This window comes from Prunus dulcis, chromosome 1 (assembly GCF_902201215.1).
Source record: "Prunus dulcis chromosome 1, ALMONDv2, whole genome shotgun sequence".
Taxonomy (NCBI): domain Eukaryota; kingdom Viridiplantae; phylum Streptophyta; class Magnoliopsida; order Rosales; family Rosaceae; genus Prunus; species Prunus dulcis.
This window is the reverse complement of record NC_047650.1, coordinates 3,069,872-3,080,800: the sequence shown is the minus strand read 5'-3', so window position 1 is coordinate 3,080,800 and position 10,929 is coordinate 3,069,872.

Below are 10,929 nucleotides of genomic sequence, written 5' to 3'. Positions count from 1 at the left end.
TTGAGAGCTTGGATTCATCTTGATATTAAATTTTGTAAGCACTATATTATGCGTGATATTATAATTTAATGAATTTTTTTATATTCAGTGTTTACGTGTTGTTAATTATTTGATTTATAGCATGACTATATGTATAAAATGAAGAATCAATCCATATTGATTGCTAGAAAGAAACCCTCCAAGAGAATACACTGGTTAAGGACCATAGAGAATAAAATGAAGAAAAAAATCTTAACGAAAAAGATAAAAATAAATCATTAAAAAGAACAATGGGCTTCGAAGTTAAGGGACAACCCTCTTATCCGGTAACTGAATGGATTTTAAAAAATAAAAATAAAAAACTTCATCCGCACCCCTTATAGGACTTGATGAAGGTTCCAAAGCCTATCACGTTGGATTGGGTTTCCTATTTTTTTATGGCGCTTGAAAGGACTCAATCTTGTGACTTGGAAAAAGTGGGTTGGACTGGAACAACCAATTGGGCCTTGGACCTATATCAAAACAAAAATGAAGCTATTGAGCTTACAATCTCGGCCGACGGGGAACGAAAAATTTACACCTTTTTTATTTGATTAAGCGGAAAATGGGGTTCTGGAAATTTCTTTTAATATTAAAAAGAGAAATAAGAACTAAATTAAAATTAGAATAGAAAACGAGATTGCTGATTAACTAGCTTTTAGTCTAATGATATTTGTCTTCACTTAATTGAAAAAGACTTCACGTTCAACTTAAATGTTGTTGAAATTGTTTAAGCGCTCATACCGCATAAGTTATGTCCAAATATATCAATGCCATCGAGCCTTTGACTTATTTGGCAGGACAGACAGAGATTCATTCAATTCAATTCATCACCTTTTTATGTGTGATCTAAATTATTATAGTGCGTACACTCTGGAAATCCATAATGGGGTTCCAGCATATCACACACTAAAATTATGATCCTATAGAAGAATGAGACTCGTTATAAATATATTTTTATCATATAAAATTCCCCACATCAGATTTCACATCAATTATTTGCAGAACTTTTCAACTTTCCAAGTTCCAACCATGGACCAATGCTTGGTGTAAGTTGGAGTTTTTTTTGACATTATTTAAATCTGATCTGTGCACTCAGCTCTTACTAAATAAGTTGACAAAACCATTCATCGAGGGACCCTTCTTTTGTTTGATTGGCTTGGCGGTAGTGTTTTGTGTCGTCTCCATTTATCTTCACCTGTATACTGCCACTAACATCAAATAAAAACTTAATGGTTTTCGCTTTTCTTGTTAGTCATAACATATTATGCATCTCGTACTGTTTTCCACTTAAACGCAAGACGATCCTCACACTTACATGAAATAGGATAATATTATTTTGTTATTTTTGATCATTTTTTTATATATCAGTATGTGATTGACTGAAAATAGCAAAACAGTACTATCCATATTTCATGCAAGTTTTTCTACCCCCTCCCACTATGAGTTTTCTTATAGATGCTTAATACAGATATGAGTGAGGGGTGTAGCCTCACTAAGTTGTAGGGTAGCCCTCAAATTCTTTGATACTTAAAAGCCTTAAAAAGGTACCACTTCCTATCATTTTTATCCATCCATTTTATGTGGATATATATGGAGTACATAGTTTGCTTATATAATACAAGTGCCCTAGCTTTCTGCTCATTCTCTTTTTGTTATATATCTAGCATGTTATATTATTAAACTATTAATTAAATTACATATTTAAATAAAAATAATATATTTGGTTAATATTCAAGATTAACGGAATCGCTAAACGGAAAAAACTTTTTTAATGAAAGAGAATATATAACATGTATGTTCAGTTGCTTGACAGGAAATTGGTTCGATTTTAATGTGTATCGTTCAGCGATGCATGGATAGATCACCTTACTGTACTAGTATGGACTGTGCTCTTGAGAACAACCATATGGGGACTCTTGTGCTGGTATAACCAAAGTCTATATCAGTGTGGGAAAGAAAATATGGCCCCTTCCGCCATGAATTTCTTTAAATCAAATGGACGTTTGTTCTGTCCTAATCTTACACAATTATAAGTTCCATTTGATTTGATGATACAGCGTCCATATTTATTTCGTTAAATTTACTGAAAACATGTGTTCCAACACATGTTAATATCCTATCTATTGGAAATAAATAATGTTCAAAATGAGCTAAGATTTAAATAATTAATAAAACACTAGGACATTATTTAGCGAACAAATTCGTATACTTGGATTTACTAAAAAGGTCGTGCTAAGGATCACATTATTCGATCACATTGTAAACCACCTCTTAATAAAGTTGAAATAGACCAGTCGCACAATTTTTCCTTATTTTACAAGAATATATATGTATTATGAGCAGTCCTTAGGTGAGAGCGGGACTGGGATTATGAGTGATGAATAGCAACAAAATTAGTAATGTTTTCCCATCGTGGGATCCTGGTGGTGTCAAATTATAGAAGATTCATGAGGAGATTGATTACAGTTATTTTTATCAGACCAATCTATTAAGTTGTTCCCATATAATCTGCATCACTTAAAAGGAACTTTCATAAATGGCAGTATATTTTGGATTTGTATTCGCTCTTTTTTCGGCCAGACATTGTGGCCGCAGAATTCACCTAGTTTCATTATTGCTAAAAGCTGATTCGTCCTCTTGTTTGGTAACATGTATGCGTTCTCTCAAATACGTTTTAGAGTATTTCTCCCATATCGAAAATTTAAAATTTTTTACATGGACTTATAAGGAGTTGAGTTATTTTGAACCTCAACTCTCATTTATACGTGAAAGGCATTCTTATTCAGTTAAGGAACCTTGCACCGGTTATTATTTATACATAAACGGCATTAGTATACTAAAAAAGAAATCTTACACAAATCTAAATTTTAATTACTCACCTATTTGTCATTTCTTGCTTGTTTTATATTTCCCTTTCTCTTTAATTTCCTTGTGTTCTGCACTGCATTATGCATACACAATTGTGTCAAAAGCTTTATTAGCAATGTCTAATTAGACACGAAAAGGAATTATTTATCTTTCTAATAAGATCCTTGTTTTAGTGCTCACACTATGAACTCGCTAATGGGCTTCTGGTGTATAATATTATACCGTCAGTATTGGTGTTACTGATGATCAATTATGGTACTGCTATAGGCTACGTTTTTATTTTTTTATTTTTGGTAAAAAAAATTTAATATTTTTATTGTGACATCAGCCTTCCATATTTGGACTGATGCTAATGATTCTGTCTTTATTCTTTAAAACAAAATTTATAAAAATTTATAAATATATAAATAAATAAATAAATAAACTATGCAAGAGTATCAGTTGCCCATTAAATAAGAGGTTGATTAGAATGGTTGAGAGTGAGGTACTGTGCTTGAATAACCCACACATGACCAAAACAACCATATTGTTGCATCCACTATTTCTCTTTCTTCTTTTGCTCACTTTCTTAGTTGCTTTAGGGCTAATGTCTCTGTCAATTTTGTAATTTACACCTTTTATCGCACTAGGTTGGGTCATCTCCTTCGTATCAATTACACCTATAGATACTATCGACGACACTAACGATAACCAACTTTCAGTATATTTTTCACTCTAGCTAAGTTCACGACTGGGAGTCCCATGAGGCGACTGTTTGCCATTGACGCTTACAAGCACATGAATCTATTAATGACAAATGATCTATACTCAAGAATAACGACAAAAAAATTCTCCAAGATGGATCTTGGGTTATGATTGTACACGTCTCCATGATGCTTGGACAAGTTGACCAAAGATTGAAATGAGGGCCCTAAACCTCAAGGCTCAAAAAGTACTGGCGTGAATTCGTGATGAGGACTGTAAGTCTCTGCAAATTGGTTGAATATATGTTTGTCTCTATCAAATAAGTGGAAGACATGACCCATAGTTGTGCCAATTGGTTTAGGGAAGCACCCACGAGAGAAGAATACATGCTTCTAGTTCTATTCTAATAGTACTGACGCTATTATGGTACGGCTCCATTGCAGCTCTTTTCCAACTTATTTGATTTAAGATCAGGAGGAATCTCTTCCTCTCCTCTTTTTCTTTCTCGTGTTCCTTTTCCAGATATCAAATACCGACAAAAAATATTCCATTATGAATTTTGAGAAATTTGATATCTTGTGCACGGAGTAATTTATCATAAGGTAAATTGATTTGTGAGTACACATAATTCAGACGATGGTCGGACATCATCTTAAGAAGATTAGTGCTCAATCCCATTACGGCAAAAACCCTTACACTAAAGTACTTATCGAACGTAAATTCTGTAACAAATGTTGAATTAATGATAAATTAATCGTTACATTAATATTAATATATGACTACTTTCTATGGTCGGTGTAAAGAACGCAATATGAATTCATGTCTTCTGATCTACTAATCATATTTTTCCAAATCCACCTCTGATATTATCAAAATCAGTATATACAACTTATTGTCAAATGCTCCCACTTTGACCAAAGATCAAATTCCCACTCAACAAGAAAGACGTTACTTTTACAGACAAATGTAAACCACAAAACGATAATGGTGGGGGTCACAATTACAACCTCTAGCTTCACCAATCCTTGTGTTACCATTTGATATAGTTGCACAGAAAAAAAATCCTTAGTGCTCACCTAATTAACACGCATGCATGGTATTAACAGGTGGGTATTCAAATTTTGAGAGCTCTGTGTAAAATTTAATTGGGAGTCCTCACATTATTTAATATAAAAATATTTATGATAAAAAAAATTTATCATGACTTAATATCATAAGATAATTTTTTTAATAAATAAAATTCATCATCAATTAGGATGCAATGACAATCATAAACCAAATTCACAAAAATTTTAACGTTTCAATTTGAGAAAAAAGAAGACTAACTTTTTTTGTTTTGTTTTGAGCGGGTGAAAACATACACTACAAATTTTTTTGGTTGATTGGAGAAAGCTTGTATATATTGCTTTCCTCTTCTTTGGCGTGTTTTCTTATTTTTGTTTTTTTAACATGTTTTTCGTTTTTTTTTCTTGTTAACAAAAAGAGAAGAAATGTAAATACAACTACTGAATGACTCAAACTCGACTTGCCTACTAAAATCATCAAGGTGTTGATTTCCCACTCAACTAAATAGTCGCTTGTGTTATTGTCATGCACGCTCAAGTATATATATAAGGGAGATTCACTATTATACACAATATGGGGGCCCAAATTATAAAAATACCCTATATAAGATGGACTTTAGAAACACACCCAAAGCCCATTTACAACATAACAAAAAAGCTTTTAACTTCTTATAAATTACAAAACTGCCATCAATTTCTTAAAACAAGCCCAACCCTAAAATCTCATAAAAATACCCAAAGCACTCAATAGGGCATCAAAGTAATTTAATAATCAATATTAAATTCAATAAGGTTAGCTATCATTTTTTGGATTTTTTTTGGGTTTGTTTATAGGAATTCAATTGTGTAGGGTTTATTTATAATATTAGTGCTAGAAATGGGTATATCACTAAATATCTATATATATAATACCTATAATATTAATATATATATATATATAGATAATATACACATAAAAAAATTTTTTTTAGTACAACTGTGAAACTGCCGCGCGATATTACCCGTCCATCCACTTATAACATGTGACACAATATGAATAAAATAATTTACGACAACAATACGTATAGGATTTAACATCTAATAAGCTAGGATTAGATGCTACTCCATCTAATCCACTTCCTGCATGCCAATTGTGGAATTTTGGGTGTCGATCGACCAGAGAGAGGCAATTTGGCATCCTCTAACCAATAACCATGCAGGCTTTAATTCCTCTATTCAAACATAATGGATTACGCACCATTTTGTGAAACCATAGTCTACCTAAAACAGTACTCAGCTAAAGATTAAAGTAAACACACAAAAGCTAAAACGAAGAAGAAGAAAGTTAGCCACCACCTTAATTATAAAATAAAATAAAATATATATATTAGTGGGGGTTGCATTAAGTTTTCTTGGGTTACATTAAAGTACATTTCAAATGGAAAGGTGACTTAGAAAGGTGTTGGAGTGTACGTTGTTACCAATTTGATATTGGTCTCTCCTCTCGTCTCCTGGAAAGTGGACACTCAACCGTACAACCTTGTAATTAGAATATGTTATATGACATGAATTTAACAAGCAACTAATTCAAGGCACTTTTGAAAAATATGGGACATTTTTCAACAAGATTAGGTTAAGTAAAGGGGCAAACCTTGGTTCCCCTAAGACCACTATCCAAATAGGTAACTTCCAATAAGGATTTTCTTCTTTTAAAGGAAAGAAAGAGAGATACGCGAGACTCTCGCATCCTACTGCGATCCAATTATTTGAGTCGTCTATTTCTACTTCCCAATTAAGCATCATTTTTCTAAGAAATGAGCCAAATTATAAAAGCAATTAATCATATAGCCATGCAGGGATAATTTTATAACTGAAACTCAAAAGTGCCCTTAAGCCAGCTGATGCTTCTGATCAAGTACAGTCCTGTAAGATTCTCATTTCACCTTTTCTTACCATTTGACCACCTCATGTGTCATCCAATGTCCAGGACAGCCCTTAAATCCATATATGCTGCCCTTGATATAAAGGGTATCCCAAAAGTGATGGGCAATCTTTGGCTTAAGTTAGTTTATGAGAAGAAAAAAAGGGCTAACCTACACAATCTCATTAATTTTGATAATAAAATTGTGGTAGCTAGTCATAGTGGGGAACACAAAAGGCATAGAAATGTATGTTCCAACGTCATGCACACTCATGGGAAATAGTAAGTGTTGAGCAAAATGGCTCTGCACACCCATTGATCACCAAATCCCACTGAAACCAGTGTCTTTGTCCCTTCCACTGTAGAAAACAACTCCCCAATAGTCTCAGATCCTGACCTAGAGGCCCTCATAAGTTCATAGCTAGTTGGCAAAATCATGCAAGGAACCTATATATATATATATATTTATCTTGGTGAAAATATAAAGTCTCACATCGAAAACTTGACTAAATAAATTAAAACACATATAATGGGTGGTTCCACTACAAATAGCACCGAGGCCTTTTGTGATAAAACTTCACACCTACTCAGCTGTGTAGGTGGTTAAGTTGAGGACAACCTCGTTGTTGCTAATAGATTTCTCTAAAATTTAACATATATAACCATGACTCAATGCGCCCAAAGAGCCACCACACTCGTTCTTGTGTTTTTCTACATCAGATAGGGTGATTTGGAGAGTAATTAATGAATCAATGATGCTTAATCAGGTTTAAGAATCTCTAATATGATTTGTGTTGACGTCTATATGCAAATTTAGCTTTACTTAATGCAAGTAGATGCCATCCCACTAGCATTGTATATGATGACTAATTACATTAACCAACAACGACAGGCCAAACTGGCACTACCATATTTTTAAATAATAGCAGTAAATCATAGTTTTACAAAAGATAATACAAAAATGTCAAATCATTCAATGATTATGATTAAACAAATCATCACTAAAATATATTTGATTGGTGAATGAAGCACTTACAATTGCTAACAGGGTCTAACCAGTGAAAAGGTCTTGATTTTCATACTAGTGCTCTCAAGTTTGAATTCCATGGAATCTTGACAATGCGTGTGAGAGAAACACTCCATTCTCCTTCTTAATTTGGCAACAACAACAAAAAAAAACCTACGATTGTACACTAACCAATCAAAATATGAGCTCAAATACAACTTCAGGCCCCAACAATAATACTTAGAAGGGGAAGACAGTACAAGATGGAGCAAATGTGCATATTTTTCGTGCCTTGAAATTGCAATGGACTTGAAAGTGAAACATGAATTCTAACAAACCTAGGGTTATCTCATAAATTTATAATCGATCACCGTTTTGGCACAGAATTCAGAAAAGTAATCTCTTACTAAATTGATGACAACATGACATGTTTATATTGCTAGATTGGTGCAATATAATGGAGTGATATGTTTTGTAGGGTTAATTCAGCACTTGTAGAAACTAGCTAGCGATAATGGAGAACATGCAAGATCCAGGTTCCAATTTAAACTAATTTAGCTGATGTCATGAGTGCTTTTTTGGTATACCCCAGTTAATGCTTCACTAGTAAATTTCTTTACATGGGAATATTCTCGGAATTTATGCTTTACACTAAAGCATAATAAACCCTTTTGGGTCTCCACTAAGAAAGAAACGAAAGGTGAAAATTATAGGTATTGATCTAGAAATAGAATGCTTCCTAGTTGCATTCCAGAAACCTTTTTAGACGTAATCAGTAGGATTTTAACAACTCACGGGCATAATCATTTGCCAGTTTTACTATCTTGTTGTGCTGCTTTATTATTATTTTTTTAAGCTGGGAGCTGAGGTTGTGCCACGAAATAGACGATTTCCATTAGGAAAAGGAAACTGATTTTGAGAACTTGGCTGAGTTGAGGTAATGAATTTTTAATAAGTTTGTGTTAAGTCTATCTATGATCCACTAAAGGATGTCACTTTTCTTAATTAAATTATATGAAAACTTCATGGTTTTAGAAATGTCTAGACCCAGCCGTGCTGCATACTCAAAGATCGCACGAACACTAAACAGAAAAGTAAATACAGAAAACAAGCAAACAACACAAAATTTGTCTCCGTAAGTTTCTCTCTCACCTGGTTTATCTCTCAAACCGGTAACCCTGGAATCACACCCTAAAAGTTACATCTTATAAACCTGGTATAACTAAGTTCCACCCTAAGTCACAAAGAAACTAACACATAAGTGATATATTTATTGGCACCTTAGAACCCTAGATTCCACTAGAACAAGTTAACCAAGCCCGTTGGAACAATGAAACCCTAGATAAGACTTGAAACACAAACTCGAAGCACACAACCGCCATGACTTGGGTCAAAATCTAAAATGACAATTGCATACCCTAAAATAGTCCATCCTAAGTGTTGACATAAGGAAATAACTTAGCCTAGTATACCCAATACAAACATGACACATGGCCCTATCCGTTATGTAGGGCAATGTATCATCCCACATTGACCAACAGAGAGTGGATGATGTGCCTTATATGTACATGCTCACCTTCATTTAGCACGAGGCCTTTTGGGAGCTCACTGGCTTAGGATTTTATGGAAACTCTGAAATTAAGCGAGTTTGGGCTAGAGCAATTCCAGGATAGGTGACCCACTAAGAAGTTGCTCATGAGTTCTTAAAAACAAAACCGTGAGGGCAGGGGGCCCAAATCGGACAATATCGTGCTATGGCAGAGCTGATCCGTGATGTGAGAGGTAAGCTACCAACCACACACTCATAGTCTAACCATTGAACCCCTGAGAAACTGACACTAGTGACAAACAATATATCCCAGCTCAGGAACTGACCTGAGCCGACTTTCGACCATGATGTCAACCTATCAAGGAAATTGTCAGATGACGCCTCAACTCGGGGACTTAGCTGAGAAGTAACATGCCTCCCACACTTGACCAGAGAGTGACCACATCAATGACAAAACTACTCTTAAAACCGCCCATGTCACCTCTGATTCCACATGTAAGTCATCTATTCGCCACCATACAAGATGTGATAGGGGTCAGAGGCTATTCTGTGTAACGCTCCCCCCCTTCCTCTTCTCTAAACGCGTAAGACAATCATGATTGCTATGTGGCGGTGTCCCCTTAGCTCTCAGCTTAGACATGACATGCGGTCAGATGTGACGTGGTTCGGCTAGCCAAGCTGCCCTAAACTAGGGCTCAAGAAATATCTCATGCACCATTATAAGTAGAAGGTCCTCCTTATTGGAAAAGGGTAGAATTTTAGAGGAGGAATAGCTCTGTTCATCTACTATACACTTGTAATCTCTCCAGCAATCATAAATCTAAGAACTCCCTTTATTCCTCTTGTTCTTTCTTTGTCATCACTTGAGCTACCTTAATCTTCCTCATCTTACTACGTTGACCCCTGAGATTTCATGAGATTATTAAAAATTCTACAACGTTAGATGATATACTGCCCGTCTTAACTAGAAAATTTCTTCTCCTACTTCTTCGTGCCCTTTTCTTTGTAAGATTCTTGCTTAGTTGGCATGCGAACTTTCTCTGTTGTTTGACTAAACTATTTCCATGCTATTTGTTCTTTTCTTTTCTTTCTTTAATTTACCTTGAAATATTTATGAATTTAAAGACTCGTTTGGGACGGCTTCTATCCGAAACACTTTTGCTTATAAGTGCTTTTGTTTTAAAAATGTGGAATTTTTGTTAAAAATTCTATGACCCCTAAGCATTTTTAAATAAATTGTTCTGCCAAATGCACTTAAAAGCCTTTTTAATTTGGAAAATAAATTTTAACTATTTCAAAAGCACTCCTAACTAGGCCCTAAAATTATTAGGTGAGTTAGCAAGAATTTGTAACTCTAAACAGACGTAGAGAACTTAACCCCAAACCTACGAGTAATTATATTTTATTCTCCTTAATTTTTTTTTTCCCCCCTCTTACAAGAGGCATATGGATCCAACGTGGGCGTGCTCCATGTAGTATAATTTGAGATTTAGATACAGCTCCCACCAAACAAAAGAGAGACAGCAGGTAGTGTGATCCTTTTGCAAATTATGTGGAGCCAACGTCAATACCATCCACAACTATACTTTTTACAAACCCATTATGACTTTTTAACCTGCACCTTGTAACGTGGCACAACCACAGCCAAGTTACAATGGCCAATCCGAGCAACCAGCCCAGGGCTGCACAACCACAAACTGCAGGCACCAGCTTCTCTGGCCGATGCCGATGCCGACCAATAGAGAGTTCACAACTTATTACCCCAAAATTGAAATGAAATATGGACCGTACACAGTCTCTCTCTCTCTCTCTCTCTCTCTCTCTCTCTCTCTCTCTC